The sequence below is a fragment of the Ranitomeya imitator genome, chromosome 5 (assembly GCF_032444005.1).
Source record: "Ranitomeya imitator isolate aRanImi1 chromosome 5, aRanImi1.pri, whole genome shotgun sequence".
NCBI lineage: Eukaryota > Metazoa > Chordata > Amphibia > Anura > Dendrobatidae > Ranitomeya > Ranitomeya imitator.
Window position 1 is genome coordinate 678,221,730 of NC_091286.1, and position 26,515 is coordinate 678,248,244.

Below are 26,515 nucleotides of genomic sequence, written 5' to 3' on the forward strand. Positions count from 1 at the left end.
AAACTAAGAGCAACCTCTGAATGTCAACGCGTTTCGGCCAACTCGCCTTTCTCACGACAGTTGCACTCAGCAGGTATTCTCTTCTAGACAGGGATTTTTCTTCCCTGGAGGTGCAATTTGTTAAATCTGGAAGGCATAGTCCATGAGATATCCTTGGGTAGATTGATGAATGTGGAAAGTCTGTATTTCACATGTCCAAGACCGGGTACTTGCTTAGATTTCTAATCATATTCGCTCATCTCTACTATAGAGTCAGCTCTTATGGGTGGGGACCTCTCGCCTGTAGAGAGTCAGTTCTCAAGGACAGGGACCTATCTTTTGCAGACTGTCCGCTCACATGAGCTGGGTCCTCTCAACTGTGGAGTGTCAGTACTTACGGGCACGGACTTTTCTCATGTACAGTATCAGTCCTTATGGGCATGGACCTCTTTCCTGTAGAGTGTCAATTCTTATGGGCAGGGACCTCTCTCCTGTAAAGAGTTATCTTTTATGTCTAGGTAATTTTCTTCTACAGAGATTAAGTTCTTATAGGTAGGATCCTCTCTGCTGTTGAGTGTCAGCTCTTATGTGCAGAGTCCTCTCTCCTGTAGAGTGTCAGCTCTTATGTGCAGGGTCCTCTCTTCTGTAGAGTGTCAGCTCTTATGTGCAGGGTCTTCTCTCCTGTAGAGTGTCAGCTTTATGTGCTGGGTCCTCTCTCCTGTAGAGTGTCAGCTCTTATGTGCAGGATCCTCTCTCCTGTAGAGTGTCAGCTCTATTGTGCAGGGTCCTCTCTCCTGTAGAGTGTCAGCTCTTATGTGCAGGGTCTTCTCTCCTGTAGAGTGTCAGCTTTTATGTGCAGGGTCCTCTCTCCTGTAGAGTGTCAGCTCTTATGCGCAGGGCCCTCTCTCCTGTAGAGTGTCAGCTCTTATGTACAGGATCCTCTCTCCTGTAGAGTGTCAGCACTTATATGCAGGGTCCTCTCTCCTGTAGAGTTTCAGCTCTTATGTGCATGGTCCTCTTTCATGTAGAGTGTCAGCTCTTATCTGCAGGGTCCTCTCCTGTAGAGTGTCAGCTCTTATGTGCAGGGTCCTCTCTCCTGTAGAGTGTCAGCTCTTATGTGCAGGGTCCTCTCTCCTGTAGAGTGTCAGCTCTTATGTGCAGGGTCCTCTCCTGTAGAATGTCAGCTCTTATGTGCAGGTCCTCTCTCTTGTAGATTGTCAGCTCTTATGTGCAGGGTCCTCTCTCCTGTAGAGTGTCAGCTCTTATGTGCAGGGTCCTCTCTCCTGTAGAGTGTCAGCTCTTATGTGCAGGGTCCTCTCTCCTGTAGTGTCAGCTCTTATGTGCAGGGTCCTCTCTCCTGTAGATTGTCAGCTCTTATGTGCAGGGTCCTCTCTCCTGTAGAGTGTCAGCTCTTATGTGCAGGGTCCTCTCTCCTGTAGATTGTCAGCTCTTATGTGCAGGGTCCTCTCTCCTGTAGATTGTCAGCTCTTATGTGCAGGTCCTCTCTCTTGTAGATTGTCAGCTCTTATGTGCAGGGTCCTCTCTCCTGTAGAATGTCAGCTCTTATGTGCAGGGTCCTCTCTCCTGTAGATTGTCAGCTCTTATGTGCAGGGTCCTCTCCTGTAGAGTGTCAGCTCTTATGTGCAGGGTCCTCTCTCCTGTAAAGTGTCCGCACTTACGTGCAGGGTCCTCTCTCCTATAGAGTGTCAGCTCTTATAGGCAGGGTCCTCTCTCCTGTAGAGTGTCAGCTCTTATGGGCAGGGTCCTCTCCTGTAGAGTGTCAGCTTTTATGTGCAGGGTCCTCTCTCCTGTAGAGTGTCAGCTCTTATGTGCAGGGTCCTCTCTCTTCTGTAGAGTGTCAGCTCTTATGTGCCGGGTCCTCTCCTGTAGAGTGTCAGCTCTTATGTGCAGGGTCCTCTCTCCTGTAGAGTGTCAGCTCTTATGTGCAGGTCCTCTCTCCTGTAGATTGTAAGCTCTTATGTGCAGGGTCCTCTCCTGTAGAGTGTCAGCTCTTATGTGCAGGGTCCTCTCTCCTGTAAAGTGTCTGCTCTTACATGCAGGGTCCTCTCTCCTGTAGAGTGTAAGCTCTTATGTGCAGAGTCCTCTTTCCTGTAGAGTGTCAGCTTTTATGTGCAGGGTCCTCTCTCCTGTAGAGTGTCAGCTCTTATGTGCAGGGTCCTCTCTCTTCTGTAGAGTGTCAGCTCTTATGTGCAGGGTCCTCTCTCCTGTAGAGTGTCAGCTCTTATGTGCAGGGTCCTCTCTCCTGTAGAGTGTCAGCTCTTATTTGCAGGGTCCTCTCTCCTGTAGAGTGTCAGCTCTTATGTGCGGGGTCCTCTCTCCTGTAGAGTGTCAGCTCTTATGTGCAGGGTCCTCTCTTCTGTAGAGTGTCAGCTCTTATTTGCAGGGTCCTCTCTCCTGTAGAGTGTCAGCTCTTATGTGCGGGGTCCTCTCTCCTGTAGAGTGTCAGCTCTTATGTGCAGGGTCCTCTCTCCTGTAGAGTGTCAGCTCTTATTTGCGGGGTCCTCTCTCCTGTAGAGTGTCAGCTCTTACGTGCAGGGTCCTCTCTCTTCTGTAGATTGTCAGATCTTATGTGCAGGGTCTTCTCTCCTGTAGAGTGTCAGCTCTTATGTACAGGATCCTCTCTCCTGTAGAGTGTCAGCTCTTATGTGCAGGGTCCTCTCTCCTGTAGACTGTCAGCTCTTATGTGCAGGGTCCTCTCTCCTGTAGAGTGTCAGCTTTTATGTGCAGGGTCCTCTCCTGTAGAGTGTCAGCTCTTATGTGCAGGGTACTCTCTCCTGTAGAGTGTCAGCTCTTATGTGCAGGGTCCTCTCTCCTGTAGAGTGTCAGCTCTTATGTACAGGATCCTCTCTCCTGTAGACTGTCAGCTCTTATGTGCAGGGTCCTCTCTCTTCTGTAGAGTGTCAGCTCTTATGTGCAGGGTCCTCTCCTGTAGAGTGTCAGCTCTTATGTGCAGGGTCCTCTCCTGTAGAGTGTCAGCTCTTATGTACAGGATCCTCTCTCCTGTAGAGTGTCAGCTCTTATGTACAGGATCCTCTCTCCTGTAGAGTGTCAGCTCTTATGTGCAGGGTCCTCTCCTGTAGAGTGTCAGCTCTTATGTACAGGATCCTCTCTCCTGTAGAGTGTCAGCTCTTATGTACAGGATCCTCTCTCCTGTAGAGTGTCAGCTCTTATGTACAGGATCCTCTCTCCTGTAGAGTGTCAGCTCTTATGTGCAGGGTCCTCTCTCCTGTAGAGTGTCAGCTCTTATGTGCAGGGTCCTCTCTCCTGTAGACTGTCAGCTCTTATGTGCAGGGTCCTTTCTCCTGTAGAGTGTCAGCTCTTATGTGCAGGGTCCTCTCCTGTAGAGTGTCAGCTCTTATGTGCAGGGTCCTCTCTCCTGTAGAGTGTCAGCTCTTATGTGCAGGGTCCTCTCTCCTGTAGAGTGTCAGCTCTTATGTGCAGGGTCCTCTCCTGTAGAGTGTCAGCTCTTATGTACAGGATCCTCTCTCCTGTAGGCTGTCAACTCGTATGTGCAGGGTCCTCTCTCCTGTAGAGTGTAAGCTCTTATGTGCAGGATCCTCTCTCCTGTAGAGTGTCAGCTCTTATGTGCAGGGTCCTCTCTCCTGTAGAGTGTCAGCTCTTATGTGCAGGGTCCTCTCTCCTGTAGAGTGTCAGCTCTTATGTGCAGGGTCCTCTCTCCTGTAGAGTGTCAGCTCTTATGTGCAGGGTCCTCTTTCCTGTAGAGTGTCAGCTCTTATTTGCAGGGTCCTCTCTCCTGTAGAGTGTCAGCTCTTATGTGCGGGGTCCTCTCTCCTGTAGAGTGTCAGCTCTTATGTGCAGGGTCCTCTCTTCTGTAGAGTGTCAGCTCTTATCTGCAGGGTCCTCTCTCCTGTAGAGTGTCAGCTCTTATTTGCGGGGTCCTCTCTCCTGTAGAGTGTCAGCTCTTATGTGCAGGGTCCTCTCTCCTGTAGAGTGTCAGCTCTTATTTGCGGGGTCCTCTCTCCTGTAGAGTGTCAGCTCTTATGTGCAGGGTCCTCTCTCTTCTGTAGATTGTCAGATCTTATGTGCAGGGTCTTCTCTCCTGTAGAGTGTCAGCTCTTATGTACAGGATCCTCTCTCCTGTAAAGTGTCAGCTCTTATGTACAGGATCCTCTCTCCTGTAGAGTGTCAGCTCTTATGTGCAGGGTCCTCTCTCCTGTAGACTGTCAGCTCTTATGTGCAGGGTCCTCTCTCCTGTAGATTGTCAGCTCTTATGTGCAGGGTCCTCTCCTGTAGAGTGTCAGCTCTTATGTGCAGGGTACTCTCTCCTGTAGAGTGTCAGCTCTTATGTGCAGGGTCCTCTCTCCTGCAGAGTGTCAGCTCTTATGTGCAGGGTCCTCTCCTGTAGAGTGTCAGCTCTTATGTACAGGATCCTCTCTCCTGCAGAGTGTCAGCTCTTATTTGCAGGGTCCTCTCTCCTGTAGAGTGTAAGCTCTTATGTGCAGGATCCTCTCTCCTGTAGAGTGTCAGCTCTTATGTGCAAGGTCCTCTCCTCTAGAGTGTCAGCTCTTATGTGCAGGGTCCTCTCTCCTGTAGAGTGTCAGCTCTTATGTGCAGGGTCCTCTCTCCTGTAGAGTGTCAGCTCTTATTTGCAGGGTCCTCTCTCCTGTAGAGTGTCAGCTCTTATGTGCAGGGTCCTCTCCTGTAGAGTGTCAGCTCTTATGTGCGGGGTCCTCTCTCCTGTAGAGTGTCAGCTCTTATGTGCAGTGTCATCTCTCCTGTAGAGTGTCAGCTCTTATTTGCAGGGTCCTCTCTCCTGTAGAGTGTCAGCTCTTATGTGCGGGGTCCTGTCTCCTGTAGAGTGTCAGCTCTTATGTGCAGGGTCCTCTGCTGTAGAGTGTCAGCTCTTATGTGCAGGGTCCTCTCTCCTGTAGAGTGTCAGCTCTTATGTGCAGGGTCCTCTCCTGTAGAGTGTCAGCTCTTATGTACAGGATCCTCTCTCCTATAGATTGTCAGCTCTTATGAGCAGGGTCCTCTCTCCTGTAGAGTGTCAGCTCTTATGTGCTGGGTCCTCTCTCCTGTAGAGTGTCAGCTCTTATGTGCAGGGTCCTCTCTCCTGTAGAGTGTCAGCTCTTATGTGCAGGGTCCTCTCTCCTGTAGAGTGTCAGCTCTTATTTGCAGGATCCTCTCTCCTGTAGAGTGTCAGCTCTTATGTGCAGGGTCCTCTCTCCTGTAGAGTGTCAGCTCTTATGTGCGGGGTCCTCTCTCATGTAGAGTGTCAGCTCTTATGTGTAGGGTCCTCTCTCTTCTGTAGATTGTCAGATCTTATGTGCAGGGTCATCTCTCCTGTAGAGTGTCAGCTCTTATTTGCAGGGTCCTCTCTCCTGTAGAGTGTCAGCTCTTATGTGCGGGGTCCTGTCTCCTGTAGAGTGTCAGCTCTTATGTGCAGGGTCCTCTGCTGTAGAGTGTCAGCTCTTATGTGCAGGGTCCTCTCTCCTGTAGAGTGTCAGCTCTTATGTGCAGGGTCCTCTCCTGTAGAGTGTCAGCTCTTATGTACAGGATCCTCTCTCCTATAGATTGTCAGCTCTTATGAGCAGGGTCCTCTCTCCTGTAGAGTGTCAGCTCTTATGTGCTGGGTCCTCTCTCCTGTAGAGTGTCAGCTCTTATGTGCAGGGTCCTCTCTCCTGTAGAATGTCAGCTCTTATGTGCAGGGTCCTCTCTCCTGTAGAGTGTCAGCTCTTATTTGCAGGATCCTCTCTCCTGTAGAGTGTCAGCTCTTATGTGCAGGGTCCTCTCTCCTGTAGAGTGTCAGCTCTTATGTGCGGGGTCCTCTCTCATGTAGAGTGTCAGCTCTTATGTGCAGGGTCCTCTCTCTTCTGTAGATTGTCAGATCTTATGTGCAGGGTCCTCTCTCCTGTAGAGTGTCAGCTCTTATTTGCAGTATCCTCTCTCCTGTAGAGTGTCAGCTCTTATGTGCAGGGTCCTCTCTCCTGTAGAGTGTCAGCTCTTATGTGCGGGGTCCTCTCTCATGTAGAGTGTCAGCTCTTATGTGCAGGGTCCTCTCTCTTCTGTAGATTGTCAGATCTTATGTGCAGGGTCTTCTCTCCTGTAGAGTGTCAGCTCTTATGTACAGGATACTCTCTCCTGCAGAGTGTCAGCTCTTATGTACAGGATACTCTCTCCTGTAGAGTGTCAGCTCTTATGTGCAGGGTCCTCTCTCCTGTAGACTGTCAGCTCTTATGTGCAGGGTCCTCTCTCTTCTGTAGATTGTCAGATCTTATGTGCAGGGTCCTCTCTCCTGTAGAGTGTCAGCTCTTATTTGCAGGATCCTCTCTCCTGTAGAGTGTCAGCTCTTATGTGCAGGGTCCTCTCTCCTGTAGAGTGTCAGCTCTTATGTGCGGGGTCCTCTCTCATGTAGAGTGTCAGCTCTTATGTGCAGGGTCCTCTCTCTTCTGTAGATTGTCAGATCTTATGTGCAGGGTCTTCTCTCCTGTAGAGTGTCAGCTCTTATGTACAGGATACTCTCTCCTGCAGAGTGTCAGCTCTTATGTACAGGATCCTCTCTCCTGTAGAGTGTCAGCTCTTATGTGCAGGGTCCTCTCTCCTGTAGACTGTCAGCTCTTATGTGCATGGTCCTCTCTCCTGTAGAGTGTCAGCTCTTATGTGCAGGGTCCTCTCTTGTAGAGTGTCAGCTCTTATGTGCAGGGTCCTCTCTCCTGTAGAGTGTCAGCTCTTATGTGCAGGGTCCTCTCTCCTGTAGAGTGTCAGCTCTTATGTGCAGGATCCTCTCCTGTAGAGTGTCAGCTCTTATGTGCAGGATCCTCTCTCCTGAGAGTGTCAGCTCTTATGTGCAGGGTCCTCTCTCCTGTAGAGTGTCAGCTCTTATGTGCAGGGTCCTCTCTCCTGTAGAGTGTCAGCTCTTATTTGCAGGGTCCTCTCTCCTGTAGAGTGTCAGCTCTTATGTGCGGGGTCCTCTCTCATGTAGAGTGTCAGCTCTTATGTGCAGGGTCCTCTCTCCTGTAGAGTGTCAGCTCTTATTTGCAGGGTCCTCTCTCCTGTAGAGTGTCAGCTCTTATGTGCAGGGTCCTCTCCTGTAGAGTGTCAGCTCTTATGTGCAGGGTCCTCTCCTGTAGAGTGTCAGCTCTTATGTGCAGGGTCCTCTCTCTTCTGTAGATTGTCAGATCTTATGTGCAGGGTCTTCTCTCCTGTAGAGTGTCAGCTCTTATGTACAGGATCCTCTCTCCTGTAGAGTGTCAGCTCTTATGTGCAGGGTCCTCTCTCCTGTAGAGTGTCAGCTCTTATGTGCAGGGTCCTCTCTTGTAGAGTGTCAGCTCTTATGTGCAGGGTCCTCTCTCCTGTAGAGTGTCAGCTCTTATGTGCAGGGTCCTCTCTCCTGTAGAGTGTCAGCTGTTATGTGCAGGATCCTCTCCTGTAGAGTGTCAGCTCTTATGTACAGGATCCTCTCTCCTGTAGAGTGTCAGCTCTTATGTGCAGGGTCCTCTCTCCTGTAGAGTGTCAGCTCTTATGTGCAGGGTCCTCTCTCCTGTAGAGTGTCAGCTCTTCAATCTGGCTTCCGCTCTTTACACTCTACTGAAACTGCCCTCATTAAAGTCTCTAATGACCTACTAACAGCTAAATCTAATGGTCACTACTCCATGCTAATTCTCTTGGATCTCTCTGCAGCATTTGACACTGTGGATCATCAGCTCCTCCTCACTATGCTCCGCTCCATCGGCCTCAAGGACACCGTTCTCTCCTGGTTCTCCTCCTATCTCTCTGACCGATCCTTCACTGTATGTTTTGCTGGTTCCTCCTCCTCTCACCTTCCCCTTACTGTTGGGGTTCCTCAAGGATCAGTCCTAGGCCCCCTACTCTTCTCGTTGTATACTGCCCCTATTGGACAAACAATCAGTAGATTTGGTTTCCAGTACCATCTCTATGCTGACGACACCCAATTATACACTTCTGCTCCCGATATCACACCGACCTTTTTAGAAAACACCAGTGATTGTCTTACCGCTGTCTCTAAAATCATGTCCTCCCTCTATCTGAAACTAAACCTGTCAAAAACTGAACTCCTCGTGTTCTCTCCCTCTACTAACCTACCTTTGCCTGACATTGCCATCTCCGTGTGCGGTTCCACCATTACTCCAAAGCAACATGCCCGCTGCCTTGGGGTCATCCTTGATTCTGACCTTTCATTCACCCCCTACATCCGATCACTGGCTCGCTCTTCTTACCTGCATCTCAAAAACATTTCTAGAATTCGCCCTTTTCTTAATTTCGACTCTGCAAAAACTCTGACTGTTTCACTTATTCATTCTCGTCTGGACTATTGTAACTCTCTACTAATCGGTCTCCCTCTTGCAAAACTCTCCCCGCTCCAATCTGTCCTGAATGCTGCAGCCAGGATCATATTCCTCACCAACCGTTACACCGATGCCTCTACCCTGTGCCAGTCATTACACTGGCTACCCATCCACTCCAGAATCCAGTACAAAACTACTACCCTCATCCACAAAGCACTCCATGGCTCAGCACCACCCTACATCTCCTCCCTGGTCTCAGTCTACCACCCTACCCGTGCCCTCCGCTCCGCTAATGACCTCAGGTTAGCATCCTCAATAATCAGAACCTCCCACTCCCGTCTCCAAGACTTTACACGTGCTGCGCCGATTCTTTGGAATGCACTACCTAGGTTAATACGATTAATCCCCAATCCCCACAGTTTTAAGCGTGCCCTAAAAACTCATTTGTTCAGACTGGCCTACCGCCTCAATGCATTAACCTAACGATCCCTGTGTGGCCTGTTTATAATAAAAAAAAAAAAAAAAAAAAAAAAAGGTTCCTCGCATCATGTTCTCATACACTTTATGCAGTATTAGCCCTCTGTGTCTGTACTGCTACATACTTAGGCAGGTAACTGGTTCATGCAGCTTTACATGAACACCTGAGCCTTACACTATAGCTGGCCCGAATAACTAAAGCAATTGTTACCATCCACCTCTCGTGTCTCCCCTTTTCCCCATAGTTTGTAAGCTTGCGAGCAGGGCCCTCACTCCTCCTGGTATCTGTTTTGAACTGTATTTCTGTTATGCTGTAATGTTTATTGTCTGTACAAGTCCCCTCTATAATTTGTAAAGCGCTGCGGAATATGTTGGCGCTATATAAATAAAATTATTATTATATTATTATTATTTGCAGGGTCCTCTCTCCTGTAGAGTGTCAGCTCTTATGTGCGGGGTCCTCTCTCATGTAGAGTGTCAGCTCTTATGTGCAGGGTCCTCTCCTGTAGAGTGTCAGCTCTTATGTGCAGGGTCCTCTCCTGTAGAGTGTCAGCTCTTATGTGCAGGGTCCTCTCTCTTCTGTAGATTGTCAGATCTTATGTGCAGGGTCTTCTCTCCTGTAGAGTGTCAGCTCTTATGTACAGGGTCCTCTCTCCTGTAGAGTGTCAGCTCTTATGTACAGGATCCTCTCTCCTGTAGAGTGTCAGCTCTTATGTGCAGGCTCCTCTGTCCTGTAGAGTGTCAGCTCTTATGTACAGGATCCTCTCTCCTGTAGACTGTCAGCTCTTATGTGCAGGGTCCTCTCTCCTGTAGAGTGTCAGCTCTTATGTGCAGGGTCCTCTCTCCTGTAGAGTGTCAGCTCTTATGTGCAGGGTCCTCTCCTGTAGAGTGTCAGCTCTTATGTGCAGGGTCCTCTCTCCTGTAGAGTGTCAGCTCTTATGTGCAGGGTCCTCTCTTCTGTAGAGTGTCAGCTCTTATGTGCAGGGTCCTCTCTCCTGTAGAGTGTCAGCTCTTATTTGCAGGGTCCTCTCTCCTGTAGAGTGTCAGCTCTTATTTGCAGGTTCCTCTCTCCTGTAGAGTGTCAGCTCTTATGTGCAGGGTCCTCTCTCCTGCAGAGTGTCAGCTCTTATGTGTAGGGTCCTCTCTCCTGTAGAGTGTCAGCTCTTATGTGCAGGGTCCTCTCTCCTGTAGATTGTCAGCTCTTATGTGCAGGGTCCTCTCCTGTAGAGTGTCAGCTCTTATGTGCAGGGTACTCTCTCCTGTAGAGTGTCAGCTCTTATGTGCAGGGTCCTCTCTCCTGCAGAGTGTCAGCTCTTATGTGCAGGGTCCTCTCCTGTAGAGTGTCAGCTCTTATGTACAGGATCCTCTCTCCTGTAGAGTGTCAGCTCTTATTTGCAGGGTCCTCTCTCCTGTAGAGTGTAAGCTCTTATGTGCAGGATCCTCTCTCCTGTAGAGTGTCAGCTCTTATGTGCAGGGTCCTCTCCTCTAGAGTGTCAGCTCTTATGTGCAGGGTCCTCTCTCCTGTAGAGTGTCAGCTCTTATGTGCAGGGTCCTCTCTCCTATAGAGTGTCAGCTCTTATTTGCAGGGTCCTCTCTCCTGTAGAGTGTCAGCTCTTATGTGCAGGGTCCTCTCCTGTAGAGTGTCAGCTCTTATGTGCGGGGTCCTCTCTCCTGTAGAGTGTCAGCTCTTATGTGCAGGGTCATCTCTCCTGTAGAGTGTCAGCTCTTATTTGCAGGGTCCTCTCTCCTGTAGAGTGTCAGCTCTTATGTGCGGGGTCCTCTCTCCTGTAGAGTGTCAGCTCTTATGTGCAGGGTCCTCTCTCCTGTAGAGTGTCAGCTCTTATGTGCAGGGTCCTCTCCTGTAGAGTGTCAGCTCTTATGTACAGGATCCTCTCTCCTATAGATTGTCAGCTCTTATGAGCAGGGTCCTCTCTCCTGTAGAGTGTCAGCTCTTATGTGCTGGGTCCTCTCTCCTGTAGAGTGTCAGCTCTTATGTGCAGGGTCCTCTCTCCTGTAGAGTGTCAGCTCTTATGTGCAGGGTCCTCTCTCCTGTAGAGTGTCAGCTCTTATTTGCAGGGTCCTCTCTCCTGTAGAGTGTCAGCTCTTATGTGCGGGGTCCTCTCTCATGTAGAGTGTCAGCTCTTATGTGCAGGGTCCTCTCTCTTCTGTAGATTGTCAGATCTCATGTGCAGGGTCTTCTCTCCTGTAGAGTGTCAGCTCTTATGTACAGGATACTCTCTCCTGCAGAGTGTCAGCTCTTATGTACAGGATCCTCTCTCCTGTAGAGTGTCAGCTCTTATGTGCAGGGTCCTCTCTCCTGTAGACTGTCAGCTCTTATGTGCATGGTCCTCTCTCCTGTAGAGTGTCAGCTCTTATGTGCGGGGTCCTCTCTCATGTAGAGTGTCAGCTCTTATGTGCAGGGTCCTCTCTCTTCTGTAGATTGTCAGATCTCATGTGCAGGGTCTTCTCTCCTGTAGAGTGTCAGCTCTTATGTACAGGATACTCTCTCCTGCAGAGTGTCAGCTCTTATGTACAGGATCCTCTCTCCTGTAGAGTGTCAGCTCTTATGTGCAGGGTCCTCTCTCCTGTAGACTGTCAGCTCTTATGTGCAGGGTCCTCTCTCCTGTAGACTGTCAGCTCTTATGTGCATGGTCCTCTCTCCTGTAGAGTGTCAGCTCTTATGTGCAGGGTCCTCTCTTGTAGAGTGTCAGCTCTTATGTGCAGGGTCCTCTCTCCTGTAGAGTGTCAGCTCTTATGTGCAGGGTCCTCTCTCCTGTAGAGTGTCAGCTCTTATGTGCAGGATCCTCTCCTGTAGAGTGTCAGCTCTTATGTGCAGGATCCTCTCTCCTGTAGAGTGTCAGCTCTTATGTGCAGGGTCCTCTCTCCTGTAGAGTGTCAGCTCTTATGTGCAGGGTCCTCTCTCCTGTAGAGTGTCAGCTCTTATTTGCAGGGTCCTCTCTCCTGTAGAGTGTCAGCTCTTATGTGCGGGGTCCTCTCTCATGTAGAGTGTCAGCTCTTATGTGCAGGGTCCTCTCTCCTGTAGAGTGTCAGCTCTTATTTGCAGGGTCCTCTCTCCTGTAGAGTGTCAGCTCTTATGTGCAGGGTCCTCTCCTGTAGAGTGTCAGCTCTTATGTGCAGGGTCCTCTCCTGTAGAGTGTCAGCTCTTATGTGCAGGGTCCTCTCTCTTCTGTAGATTGTCAGATCTTATGTGCAGGGTCTTCTCTCCTGTAGAGTGTCAGCTCTTATGTACAGGATCCTCTCTCCTGTAGAGTGTCAGCTCTTATGTGCAGGGTCCTCTCTCCTGTAGAGTGTCAGCTCTTATGTGCAGGGTCCTCTCTTGTAGAGTGTCAGCTCTTATGTGCAGGGTCCTCTCTCCTGTAGAGTGTCAGCTCTTATGTGCAGGGTCCTCTCTCCTGTAGAGTGTCAGCTGTTATGTGCAGGATCCTCTCCTGTAGAGTGTCAGCTCTTATGTACAGGATCCTCTCTCCTGTAGAGTGTCAGCTCTTATGTGCAGGGTCCTCTCTCCTGTAGAGTGTCAGCTCTTATGTGCAGGGTCCTCTCTCCTGTAGAGTGTCAGCTCTTATTTGCAGGGTCCTCTCTCCTGTAGAGTGTCAGCTCTTATGTGCGGGGTCCTCTCTCATGTAGAGTGTCAGCTCTTATGTGCAGGGTCCTCTCCTGTAGAGTGTCAGCTCTTATGTGCAGGGTCCTCTCCTGTAGAGTGTCAGCTCTTATGTGCAGGGTCCTCTCTCTTCTGTAGATTGTCAGATCTTATGTGCAGGGTCTTCTCTCCTGTAGAGTGTCAGCTCTTATGTACAGGGTCCTCTCTCCTGTAGAGTGTCAGCTCTTATGTACAGGATCCTCTCTCCTGTAGAGTGTCAGCTCTTATGTGCAGGCTCCTCTGTCCTGTAGAGTGTCAGCTCTTATGTACAGGATCCTCTCTCCTGTAGACTGTCAGCTCTTATGTGCAGGGTCCTCTCTCCTGTAGAGTGTCAGCTCTTATGTGCAGGGTCCTCTCTCCTGTAGAGTGTCAGCTCTTATGTGCAGGGTCCTCTCCTGTAGAGTGTCAGCTCTTATGTGCAGGGTCCTCTCTCCTGTAGAGTGTCAGCTCTTATGTGCAGGGTCCTCTCTTCTGTAGAGTGTCAGCTCTTATGTGCAGGGTCCTCTCTCCTGTAGAGTGTCAGCTCTTATTTGCAGGGTCCTCTCTCCTGTAGAGTGTCAGCTCTTATTTGCAGGTTCCTCTCTCCTGTAGAGTGTCAGCTCTTATGTGCAGGGTCCTCTCTCCTGCAGAGTGTCAGCTCTTATGTGCAGGGTCCTCTCTCCTGTAGATTGTCAGCTCTTATGTGCAGGGTCCTCTCCTGTAGAGTGTCAGCTCTTATGTGCAGGGTACTCTCTCCTGTAGAGTGTCAGCTCTTATGTGCAGGGTCCTCTCTCCTGCAGAGTGTCAGCTCTTATGTGCAGGGTCCTCTCCTGTAGAGTGTCAGCTCTTATGTACAGGATCCTCTCTCCTGTAGAGTGTCAGCTCTTATTTGCAGGGTCCTCTCTCCTGTAGAGTGTAAGCTCTTATGTGCAGGATCCTCTCTCCTGTAGAGTGTCAGCTCTTATGTGCAGGGTCCTCTCCTCTAGAGTGTCAGCTCTTATGTGCAGGGTCCTCTCTCCTGTAGAGTGTCAGCTCTTATGTGCAGGGTCCTCTCTCCTATAGAGTGTCAGCTCTTATTTGCAGGGTCCTCTCTCCTGTAGAGTGTCAGCTCTTATGTGCAGGGTCCTCTCCTGTAGAGTGTCAGCTCTTATGTGCGGGGTCCTCTCTCCTGTAGAGTGTCAGCTCTTATGTGCAGGGTCATCTCTCCTGTAGAGTGTCAGCTCTTATTTGCAGGGTCCTCTCTCCTGTAGAGTGTCAGCTCTTATGTGCGGGGTCCTCTCTCCTGTAGAGTGTCAGCTCTTATGTGCAGGGTCCTCTCTCCTGTAGAGTGTCAGCTCTTATGTGCAGGGTCCTCTCCTGTAGAGTGTCAGCTCTTATGTACAGGATCCTCTCTCCTATAGATTGTCAGCTCTTATGAGCAGGGTCCTCTCTCCTGTAGAGTGTCAGCTCTTATGTGCTGGGTCCTCTCTCCTGTAGAGTGTCAGCTCTTATGTGCAGGGTCCTCTCTCCTGTAGAGTGTCAGCTCTTATGTGCAGGGTCCTCTCTCCTGTAGAGTGTCAGCTCTTATTTGCAGGGTCCTCTCTCCTGTAGAGTGTCAGCTCTTATGTGCGGGGTCCTCTCTCATGTAGAGTGTCAGCTCTTATGTGCAGGGTCCTCTCTCTTCTGTAGATTGTCAGATCTCATGTGCAGGGTCTTCTCTCCTGTAGAGTGTCAGCTCTTATGTACAGGATACTCTCTCCTGCAGAGTGTCAGCTCTTATGTACAGGATCCTCTCTCCTGTAGAGTGTCAGCTCTTATGTGCAGGGTCCTCTCTCCTGTAGACTGTCAGCTCTTATGTGCATGGTCCTCTCTCCTGTAGAGTGTCAGCTCTTATGTGCAGGGTCCTCTCTTGTAGAGTGTCAGCTCTTATGTGCAGGGTCCTCTCTCCTGTAGAGTGTCAGCTCTTATGTGCAGGGTCCTCTCTCCTGTAGAGTGTCAGCTCTTATGTGCAGGATCCTCTCCTGTAGAGTGTCAGCTCTTATGTGCAGGATCCTCTCTCCTGTAGAGTGTCAGCTCTTATGTGCAGGGTCCTCTCTCCTGTAGAGTGTCAGCTCTTATGTGCAGGGTCCTCTCTCCTGTAGAGTGTCAGCTCTTATTTGCAGGGTCCTCTCTCCTGTAGAGTGTCAGCTCTTATGTGCGGGGTCCTCTCTCATGTAGAGTGTCAGCTCTTATGTGCAGGGTCCTCTCTCCTGTAGAGTGTCAGCTCTTATTTGCAGGGTCCTCTCTCCTGTAGAGTGTCAGCTCTTATGTGCAGGGTCCTCTCCTGTAGAGTGTCAGCTCTTATGTGCAGGGTCCTCTCCTGTAGAGTGTCAGCTCTTATGTGCAGGGTCCTCTCTCTTCTGTAGATTGTCAGATCTTATGTGCAGGGTCTTCTCTCCTGTAGAGTGTCAGCTCTTATGTACAGGATCCTCTCTCCTGTAGAGTGTCAGCTCTTATGTGCAGGGTCCTCTCTCCTGTAGAGTGTCAGCTCTTATGTGCAGGGTCCTCTCTTGTAGAGTGTCAGCTCTTATGTGCAGGGTCCTCTCTCCTGTAGAGTGTCAGCTCTTATGTGCAGGGTCCTCTCTCCTGTAGAGTGTCAGCTCTTATGTGCAGGATCCTCTCCTGTAGAGTGTCAGCTCTTATGTACAGGATCCTCTCTCCTGTAGAGTGTCAGCTCTTATGTGCAGGGTCCTCTCTCCTGTAGAGTGTCAGCTCTTATGTGCAGGGTCCTCTCTCCTGTAGAGTGTCAGCTCTTATGTGCGGGGTCCTGTCTCCTGTAGAGTGTCAGCTCTTATGTGCAGGGTCCTCTGCTGTAGAGTGTCAGCTCTTATGTGCAGGGTCCTCTCTCCTGTAGAGTGTCAGCTCTTATGTGCAGGGTCCTCTCCTGTAGAGTGTCAGCTCTTATGTACAGGATCCTCTCTCCTATAGATTGTCAGCTCTTATGAGCAGGATCCTCTCTCCTGTAGAGTGTCAGCTCTTATGTGCAGGCTCCTCTGTCCTGTAGAGTGTCAGCTCTTATGTACAGGATCCTCTCTCCTGTAGACTGTCAGCTCTTATGTGCAGGGTCCTCTCTCCTGTAGAGTGTCAGCTCTTATGTGCAGGGTCCTCTCTCCTGTAGAGTGTCAGCTCTTATGTGCAGGGTCCTCTCCTGTAGAGTGTCAGCTCTTATGTGCAGGGTCCTCTCTCCTGTAGAGTGTCAGCTCTTATGTGCAGGGTCCTCTCTTCTGTAGAGTGTCAGCTCTTATGTGCAGGGTCCTCTCTCCTGTAGAGTGTCAGCTCTTATGTGCAGGGTCCTCTCTCCTGTAGAGTGTCAGCTCTTATTTGCAGGGTCCTCTCTCCTGTAGAGTGTCAGCTCTTATGTGCGGGGTCCTCTCTCATGTAGAGTGTCAGCTCTTATGTGCAGGGTCCTCTCTCCTGTAGAGTGTCAGCTCTTATTTGCAGGGTCCTCTCTCCTGTAGAGTGTCAGCTCTTATGTGCAGGGTCCTCTCCTGTAGAGTGTCAGCTCTTATGTGCAGGGTCCTCTCCTGTAGAGTGTCAGCTCTTATGTGCAGGGTCCTCTCTCTTCTGTAGATTGTCAGATCTTATGTGCAGGGTCTTCTCTCCTGTAGAGTGTCAGCTCTTATGTACAGGATCCTCTCTCCTGTAGAGTGTCAGCTCTTATGTGCAGGGTCCTCTCTCCTGTAGAGTGTCAGCTCTTATGTGCAGGGTCCTCTCTTGTAGAGTGTCAGCTCTTATGTGCAGGGTCCTCTCTCCTGTAGAGTGTCAGCTCTTATGTGCAGGGTCCTCTCTCCTGTAGAGTGTCAGCTCTTATGTGCAGGATCCTCTCCTGTAGAGTGTCAGCTCTTATGTACAGGATCCTCTCTCCTGTAGAGTGTCAGCTCTTATGTGCAGGGTCCTCTCTCCTGTAGAGTGTCAGCTCTTATGTGCAGGGTCCTCTCTCCTGTAGAGTGTCAGCTCTTATTTGCAGGGTCCTCTCTCCTGTAGAGTGTCAGCTCTTATGTGCGGGGTCCTCTCTCATGTAGAGTGTCAGCTCTTATGTGCAGGGTCCTCTCCTGTAGAGTGTCAGCTCTTATGTGCTGGGTCCTCTCCTGTAGAGTGTCAGCTCTTATGTGCAGGGTCCTCTCTCTTCTGTAGATTGTCAGATCTTATGTGCAGGGTCTTCTCTCCTGTAGAGTGTCAGCTCTTATGTACAGGATCCTCTCTCCTGTAGAGTGTCAGCTCTTATGTGCAGGCTCCTCTGTCCTGTAGAGTGTCAGCTCTTATGTACAGGATCCTCTCTCCTGTAGACTGTCAGCTCTTATGTGCAGGGTCCTCTCTCCTGTAGAGTGTCAGCTCTTATGTGCAGGGTCCTCTCTCCTGTAGAGTGTCAGCTCTTATGTGCAGGGTCCTCTCCTGTAGAGTGTCAGCTCTTATGTGCAGGGTCCTCTCTCCTGTAGAGTGTCAGCTCTTATGTGCAGGGTCCTCTCTTCTGTAGAGTGTCAGCTCTTATGTGCAGGGTCCTCTCTCCTGTAGAGTGTCAGCTCTTATGTGCAGGGTCCTCTCTCCTGTAGAGTGTCAGCTCTTATTTGCAGGTTCCTCTCTCCTGTAGAGTGTCAGCTCTTATGTGCAGGGTCCTCTCTCCTGCAGAGTGTCAGCTCTTATGTGTAGGGTCCTCTCTCCTGTAGAGTGTCAGCTCTTATGTGCAGGGTCCTCTCTCCTGTAGAGTGTCAGCTCTTATGTGCAGGGTACTCTCTTCTGTAGAGTGTCAGCTCTTATGTGCAGGGTCCTCTCTTCTGTAGAGTGTCAGCTCTTATGTGCAGGGTCCTCTCTTCTGTAGAGTGTCAGCTCTTATGTGCAGGGTCCTCTCTCCTGTAGAGTGTCAGCTCTTATGTGCAGGGTCCTCTCTTCTGTAGAGTGTCAGCTCTTATGTGCAGGGTCCTCTCTTCTGTAGAATGTCAGCTCTTATGAGCAGGGTCCTCTCTCCTGTAGAATGTCAGCTCTTATGTGCGGGGTCCTCTCTCCTGTAGAGTGTCAGCTCTTATGTGCAGGGTCCTGTCTTCTGTAGAGTGTCAGCTCTTATGTGCAGGGTCCTCTCTTCTGTAGAGTGTCAGCTCTTATTTGCAGGTTCCTCTCTCCTGTAGATTGTCAGCTCTTATGTGCGGGGTCCTCTCTCCTGTAGAGTGTCAGCTCTTATGTGCAGGGTCCTGTCTTCTGTAGAGTGTCAGCTCTTATGTGCAGGGTCCTCTCTTCTGTAGAGTGTCAGCTCTTGCAGTCATGATTGCTTTTACTACTATTAACAATCTAATTCTGTATCACAATGAAGATAAATCATGTGTGAGTCTCCAGCACAGCGATTAGAACAACTAATGAGCCCAATTTTGATGAGGAGATAAGTGACAGCAGATAACAATGTTTGTGCCATTTTACAGCAGTCACAATTTCCATGTTTACATACAAACATTATTTCCATAATCCTCGGATCCATCCAAGTCCAATTATCCCATGAATTGAAGCTCTTAATGAATGTTGATGCCTCAAACAAAATGTTTCACAGCTAATCTGTGCTATAATTTATTTATAGTAGAAGAGATTCTGATGCTACTTTGCGATGTGAGGAGTACGGTCCGAATGATCACGTCTCTAGTAATTAGTTGCGATAATTTAGGTCTAATTCTGTAGATAAAGAACACATTAAACAATTGGTTTCAATTCGCTCATAAATCCAATATGGTGGAGGGGAAGAGGGGAGAGTAAGCTAGTAAGATGGTCAGAGTAAGATGGACCACGGATCTAGCATCGTACTCCAAACAAAAATGGTGCAAACGCAGGAAGCAATGACTCTATCATAACTTTATCTCATTTGATAGATAACAGTATAAGTGGACAATTTGAAAATCACTATTTTCTTTTACTCCCAAAAAAATCGCTAGATGTTACACTTCTGCATGACTCACTGTCCACTGCCTGTTGCTGAGTGCAATCTGTTTACATGGGGAGACATAGACAGACGTATTGTACGTATTTGTCTCTCTATAGGAATGGTGAATGGTCTTTGTCTTTCTATAGGAAGTGAAACTGCTTCTCTGTTTCCCTACAGAAGTTGGGGTGGGTCCTTGACTCTCCGTTGGAAGTGGGGACAAGTCTTTTTCTGTCTTTAGGTAGTAGGGGTGGGAGTTTGTCTCTGTACAGGAAGTGGGGTGGGTGTCCGTTTTTGTGCAGGAAGTTGAGATAGGTCTTCTCTACAAGGAGTGGGGTCAATTCTTTGTCTCTTTATAGGAAGTTGGGGTGGGACTTTGTCTTACCATAGGAAGTGGGGTTGGATCTTAACTTCTCTAGAGGAAAAGGAAGGATCTTTGTCTCTACTGAAAGTGGAGGCGGGTCTTTGCTTCTCTTTAACATAAGGGTAGGTCTTTGTCTCTCTGAAAAGTGGGTGGAACTATCCTTGCTACAATAGGTGGGATAGGGTCTTTGTGTTTCTACAGAAAGTGGGGGCAGGACTTTTTCTCTTTAGCAGAAAGTAGAGCTACGTTTTTCTTCCTCTACAGGAAATAGTGGTAAGTCTTCGTCTGTTTATAGGAAGATGGGGTTTGTCTTTACAGAAAGTAGGGGAAGGTCTTTGTCTCCTTAGAGGAAGTAGGGGGGTCTTTGTCTCTTTCTGGGAAGTGGGGGGCCTTGTCTTGCCTCAGTAAGTGGGGAGGATCTTTGCTTCTCTACAGGAAGTGGAAGAAGGTCTTTGTCTCACTACTGAAAGTAGAGGTGGTCTTTGTATAGGAAGTGGGGGAGGGTGTCTATTTACAGGAAGTGATGAACAGGTCTTTGGTGCTTAATGAAGTGTGAGTGAGTGTCTTTGTACCACTAAAGGAAGTGGGGGTAAGTTTTTGTCTCTTTACAGGAAGTAGAGGCAGATCTTTACCTCTCTATAGGAAGGTAGTGTAGACCACTGGTGTGGACCCAGAAGCTTAGAGAGGGTAAGTTTTCTTAATTTTATTTTTACAAGCTGGTCAAAAAGTGGAGTTGCAAATGTTGCTGAAACATATATACAGTATGATGTCATCAAAAGATACTACACTGAGAACCGCTGCACCGTGGGGGTAAACAATAGAAGAATAAGCTTATTGGCTTATTTCCAGTGGAGCCACTGAGTCAGAATGGGCTGCATCATAAGTCCAAAGCTCTTCAACATTTACATCAATGAGCTGGCCACTGCTCTGGAATCCTCCGCAGCACCAGATATCACACTCCATGACACCCAGGTGAAATTCCTCTTGACTGCAGATGACTTACTTTTGCTTTCAGCAACAGAGAAAATCATCCAAGGCAACCTGAAAATCTTGGAGAAATTCAGCTCCAAATGGTCCCTTCCCATCAGGCTAAAGAAAAGCAATGTCATGCTTTCCAAAGGAGAAATACAAGATCAGACCCGTACCCTTTTTTTTGTGCTAAACAATTGCGCTCTTACATTATCAGACATATACACCCACCTGGGCCTGGAAATTCACCAGTCAGGGAGCTTCCAATAAGCCAAAGAGTTTCTGAAGGACAAGGGCTGGCACACCTTCAATGCCATCTGAAGGAAACCTTACCATCTGAAGCTGCCAGTGAGGGTTTGGCTTAAAATCTTCTATGCCATCATCGCCTCAATCCTCCTGTATGTCAGCAAAGTCCGGGGTCCTCACACACACCCAGACTGGTGGAAGTGGGATTTCAGCTCAACAGAAATAGTCCACCAGGAATTCTGTAAGCACCTTCTCCAAGTCCATCGGAGCACCTCCAACAGTTCCTGTCAGGTTAACCTGGGCAGCTTCCCTCTACACCTATTAGTTCTGAAGAGGACACAGTCATTCTAGGCTTCTCTACATAGTAGCAGTCCGAGTTCTCATCATCATAAAGCCCTGCTAAATGTAGGGGGTCCACACGAACCAGGACCCCCAGAACAGCTTACTCAAACCCTGACCAAAACAACGGTTACAGCAGCCTGACAAAAGCCAAAGTCAGGAAGATGGTAGACAAAAGCCATGAGAGGTATATTAGTGAGTAGAGGAACGATATCATCACTTCACAGAAAATGACCATGTATAGGAATCTCCAGAGAGACTACAGACTGGCTTCATATCTGGAGAAACTTCTGGACCCCAGAGACCGCCAGATCCTGAACCGGTATACACCACATTGTGACCTAGAGGCCCTTGAGGATGAGACCCATTTCTTGCTGCACTTCACCAAACACTCAGGGATACTCACTTCAGGAAACTCTGCCATGTCTTCCCGGATATCAGCTCCATAAAGGAGGAATAGAAAACATATCCTGTTGGGGTAAGAAGAGAGGGCGGGTAGATAGCAGCGCAGTAAGTAAGCACAGGGGAGAGGGCAGAGTAGTATGTGAGTGTAACACCTGCTAGGGCCGGGATACCCGGAACCAGGTTGCATTGCTCTTAAAGGGGTAGTCACAGCAGCGGTGACCCAGTCCGTGGCCCTGGGTGCGTAATTAAAGGGATGAAGAATAGAAAATGGATGATGGTGGAAATATGAATAAAGTTTGTATAGGGAAAGGGGGATTGTTCGTGAAGCCACCTGTAGTGTTCAGCTATAAATGGTTGACGCTGCTTAAGGAGACCACTGGGGCGGATGGTGATGCAGCTGGGATGGTTCTGCTCCCCACAGGTGGAGCTGGGCCCCAGGGCTACCGATGCAGTTCTGTAAGGGACTTGTGGACGTTAGGGTGCAGGACTGAGGGTCCAGGACTGAGGATGCGGTAATAACTAGAGGACACAAGGGTTGCTGTTTCTTTACCTTGAATCCCAGGTTGAAGGTGCAGTCTGGGGCACAAGTCACAGCTGGTGATGGAAATCCAGGCAGCCTAGAAGCAATTCAGAGTCCCCCTAGCCAGGTGGGGTTGGAGGCCTTCCTACTGTGCTGTTCTCTGGGTGCTTGGTGCTTTTAGTTCTCCTCAAGTCCCTCTCTCAGTCTGTCCACTAAGTGAAACACTACCCACATGGCAGGCAGCTTGAGCCTGTTCCAGGTGTCACTCCCTTGTGGTGACTTCGGGATCTCGTATGCTGCTGTGCCTTCGGATGTCAGCTGGGGCCAGGAAGCCTGCAATCTCCTGTCTTCCAGATTTGGTTGCGGGGCCTGAAGTTCCCCCACAAACATGGACTCCGGTGTCCAGTCTTCGACACTTAGTCCTGAGGTGAGCTCAGTAGCAGCTCCTATCCCTCAGATTCTTCTCACTTCTTGCCTCTTCCTCCTTAACTGTTTGCTCTCTCACTGAAAACTGAAACTAAACTCACTAACCAAGGCTCCAGGACAGAATTTATAGGGAAGTTCCCCTAAAACATGTGTTAGAGCTCCCCTTACTGGTCTAGAGTCAGGAGAGGTGTTGTATGCTGAAATTACCTGGAAAGGGGACCCCTCTTGCTTCCAGGCATGGCATCACCCCCCCTCAGGAAAGTAATGCCAATGTGGCAACCAGTCTCCTGGGGTGCCACATGAGCGCAAGCTATAGGCCGAAAGAAAGAGAACTATGATATGCCATGGACTTCCATAGCCCCCACCCTGAATATGCCCATTGTTCCTACAGTCCCTTACCATCATCACTATGTTGCCTATCCGTATTCCTTACTGTACTCTTGATTTAGCAAAACTAATGTGTATTTGATCCTGCCCATAAATCTTATTTAAATGAGAGATAGATAATAGATTGCTAGATAGATAGATAATATAGAGATAGATGAATAATAGATAATAGATAGATAGATAGATCGATGATAGATAGATAATAGCTATAGAGATAGATAATAGATAAATAATATATATAGAGATAGATACTAGATAATAGATAGATAGATAGATAGATAGATAGATAGATAGATAGATAGATAGATAGATAATATATAGATAGATGGATAATAGATAAATAATAGACAGACAATGGATATAGAGATAGATAATAGATAGAAACATAATAGATATAGAGATAGATAATATATACAGTAGATACATAATAAATAGATAGATAATAGAGGAATGATAGACAGAGTCCTCTGACTATAAGCAGTGAGTCTTCCCTCTTTTTGTTACTGCTCCTCGCCTTGCTGTTTATGTATTTTTGCCCTCATTACTTTGTATATACAAGTGCGGTATTTTATCTCACCCCATTTATCTGCTTTTTCTATTCTTTCCTCGGCTTTGTCACAGCACTTCAAAAATAAGTCTTTCCAAATGGCCAATGCACAGATTTCAGACCATAGGGGATCAAAGTGATACGAGGACAACAGGGGTTTCATTAAAATGTTCAGTTCGGTGCCTTAGGACAGATCAGCGAGCGCAGGGTGAAAGAATCATCTCGCCCCAAACAACTTCAACTAGACAAAAAAAAAATAAAAAATGAAAAGCCGCACGAACCACCTGTGGTCTCCTTGGAAACCAGCATCCACCCCCTCCAGCCACCTTTTAATGAAACCCCAGAGCCCCTTTTATTAATTTATAAAAGATTCTATTTTCTGAAGATTCATATAATGCGCCACAATGTGCATTCCTAGCGTGGCTCATCTATGCAAATAGCACACATAACGATGAATAATTAATTATTTAATTAACAATAAATTGTTGGGGTGGGGGTGTGGAGAGAAGAGTTGTTATTGGGTGGAGGTCATCGCATTGGACTGACAAGGGGGAAACATGACACAGATAATCACCGGATCCATCAGGAAGGAGTATGAAGAGATATCAGTTTTTGTTCTTCATGTCTGACTTCTTCTTGGAACTGTCTTAAGGTTTTCTATAAGTTCCTGGTGGCAAAATGTAATATTATCTGATGGGCTGTAGGGTTCTAAGGGTGAATAAGAAGACAAACGAGGTCAAGTTTATTACACTGTTAACTAGGGTATGACCAGCAAAAGAGGTTTTCCAAAATTATAGATGGTTGTTGGATAATTTGATTTTTTTATTAAAAAAAAGAGAAACTGCAAATTTTGATAAATGGAGATAAGCAAATTTGACAAAATTTTGATTTCAGCAGATTTGCTCAATTTTAGTCAGGAGCTTTCATTTGCATGAAATTAGTTAGGTGCAAATTGAAATTGGTAAATTTCAAACAGTGCTATGGGATGGACACGGAGTATATATGCACTAGAAAGTTGAGCAGACTGAATGAACATTCTTGAATCAAATGCACTAAAAGGCTATGTGCACAAGTTGCGGATTTGCCTGCGGGTTGGCAGCAGATTGGATGCTGCGGATTCGCAGCAGTTTTCCAACCGGTTTACAGTACCATGTAAACCTATGGAAAACAAAATCCGCTGTGCACATGCTGCGGAAAATACAGTGCGGAAACGCTGCGTTGTATTTTCCGCAGCATGTCAATTCTTTGTGCGGATTCCGCAGCGTTTTACACCTGCTCCATAATAGGAATCCGCAGGTATAAAACCACAGGTGGAATCCGCACAAAAAACGCTGGAAATCTGCGGTATATCCACAGGTAATCCGCAGGTAAAATGCAGTGTGTTTTACATGAAGATTTTTCAAAAGCTAGCGGAAAAATCCACACAGAAACCATAGCCAGAGACCATAGCCTCATGGTGCAGCGGGCCCAAGTAAAGATGTCAACTACACAGGTGCGGTAATCCCAATGAGGCAGCCAGCCTACAATCAGGGATTGGCCTTTGGCACACCAGTGCATACAAATAATCTGCAGCAGTGTTCACACAGAGAAAGCAAAGCATCTAGACTAGGACTGGCCATCTTTACTTGGGCCCATTGCACCATAATAGTGCATTTGTTTCAAGGCTTAGACAGGTAAGCACCTTTACCTGTTTTTCTGTTGTTTTTTCTAGAATAGTGGAGGGTTTTTCCTCTTTTTCCTCCTTTTGTGGTTTTTGCTGAAAGAAAATTCTGCGGTATTAGTTAACTATAGAAATTATATATTTGAAGACGCTAGATTAATACAGCATATAGCATATAACAAGTGTCGAGCTTCTTCTGTGCAGTGTGCTAGTATAGTTGTAACAACTGCTGTCTGTAATCTAAAAAAATATTGCAGACCCATCATGAGGCTAGGCGGTATGGCGGAGTATTCACTGCATGATATGCTGAGATAATCCTGCAACTGAAGATAGGGATTAATGCATATGTACAGTCATAAGGTCAGATTGATATTGTCACTCGTACTAGACACCGTTACAGTCCCATTGGAAAGATAGTTGGGGTTGTTGATGCGCGGTCTACTAGACTGAAGGCTTAAGATGTAGGTATGAAATCAAAACGTACAAGTTCCTCTGTTATTAAGTAGACAGTGGGGGGCCCGTAAATTCTTGTAGAGTCTTCTAGCTCTCCATAAGGAGGATGAACATAAATGCTGGGATACCTATTGATGGTAGAGTGCATAGCTGCTCGTGGTCCAAAAGTATGTTGCCCTGGCCAGTGGCAAGCGTTGAGGGTAATTACTGCGGGATAAACTCCATACTCATGCTGTCAAAGGTGAGCGTATCTCTGACTGTTGCAGTGTGCTCAAGTTGAAATTGTCAGAAAGTAATTACAAAACAATAAAGTTTTATGCTCACCTCTCCTTCCACCTTCCAATACCCGGTGGCCACCACCTCTCCCTGGCCAGTGTAGGGAGGTGTACCGAGTCAACGGTCCCTCTTGCGTGTCTGGGCAAGAACTGTCGGGACTGTCACCAATATTCAAGGATGAAAAGGTTCCTGACTGCCACAGTTCTGAACACCTGACTGGTGGGGGCAGGTCCGACATAAATAACAATTTGAGCGGGAAGATGACACACTTGGAGGGGGATGAGCTATTGAGCAGTGAGATGGTTGACTCCCTCTCGATGGACCCACGCCATCTAGCTGTGCATGTATTCCCAGCTAGCAAGACTGCCGACACGTGCTACTACCCTCAACCCAGACAGACATCCACACCGGGTAGTGACCAGGATAGAGTGCATACGTTGGCTCCGCTCACCACTGCAGAGGCACCGCTTAGTCCCATCCTTGCTTTTCCTGCTAAGGACCGGCCCGTGCCTGTGGCTGTGTCCGCTGGACTGTGTGCTTCTACTGCGGCCTTGTCCACTAACTTTCTGCTTCTTCCACTGTGCCGCTGACCTTTATCTCTGTGCCTAGATCAGGAGATCACGTGCCGAAGGACCCAGAGGATTCATCATCGCAAGTGCATTGCCCTTCTGCAGGAGTGGATCGGAGACATCTCGTGCCGCCTGCTGCACTGCTGATGGATCTTCCAGCCACCTTCCTCCACCGCACAGAGACTGATAAGTTAATCTGTTATTATCTTCTGCTTTTGACTTTCCCCATCCGTAAGTTCACATCATTTACCCCCCTGCTTTTACTATCACTGTTTGATATAAAGAACTGTTAACCCTTGCTCTGTCTCCTGTGTCACTGCATCCTATGCACCTGCTAGTTACCTTACACTTGGCATTGTTGGCAGGATGCAGTCATATAGCATGCAGGCAACAGACCAAGCAGCTGGGGGTGGCCCCAGGACTAGCCTTTCCCTGGGAGCCATGCTGAGCAATTTGCCCAAATTCACAGGGAGCAACACTATGCTGTGGAGCTGGACTGGATGCCTTAGAGGCATGATGAGAATGCACCCCATGACCCAAGCGCTGGAGGCTGATGTGGCCATTATGGCACTGGACGGAGAAGCCAGGGATTCAGTAATGTTATGGACCCCCAAGACTGAGATACCCTTAATAAGGTGTTGCAGATCTTGGAGGAGACTCACAGAGACCCCACAGATGTCAGGGAACTGAGAACACGTCTTTTTAGTAAAATGCAACAGGAGGGGGGAGACCGTATCCCAATATATGAATGCATTGCAAGAGCTACACGCTGCAATTATTAGAAAAGATGTCAGGGGAGTAGGATCCACAGCCATAATGTTACAAGACCTCCTCGTGACTGATTTGCGAGACGTGCTGACACAGCAAGCCTTGCGAAACCGTGTATGGGTGAACCCTCAAATGACTTTGCATGGGGTGACAGTCCCGGTGGGGAAGGCCCAGAGCATGGGGGTGTCTGTAAATGCTATTGCTGAACCCCCCCAATGGGTGTAAGAACTGAGGACAGAACTTCTGAGTGTGAAAGTAGAACTGGCTGAAATAAAGAAGAAAATGGAGGCT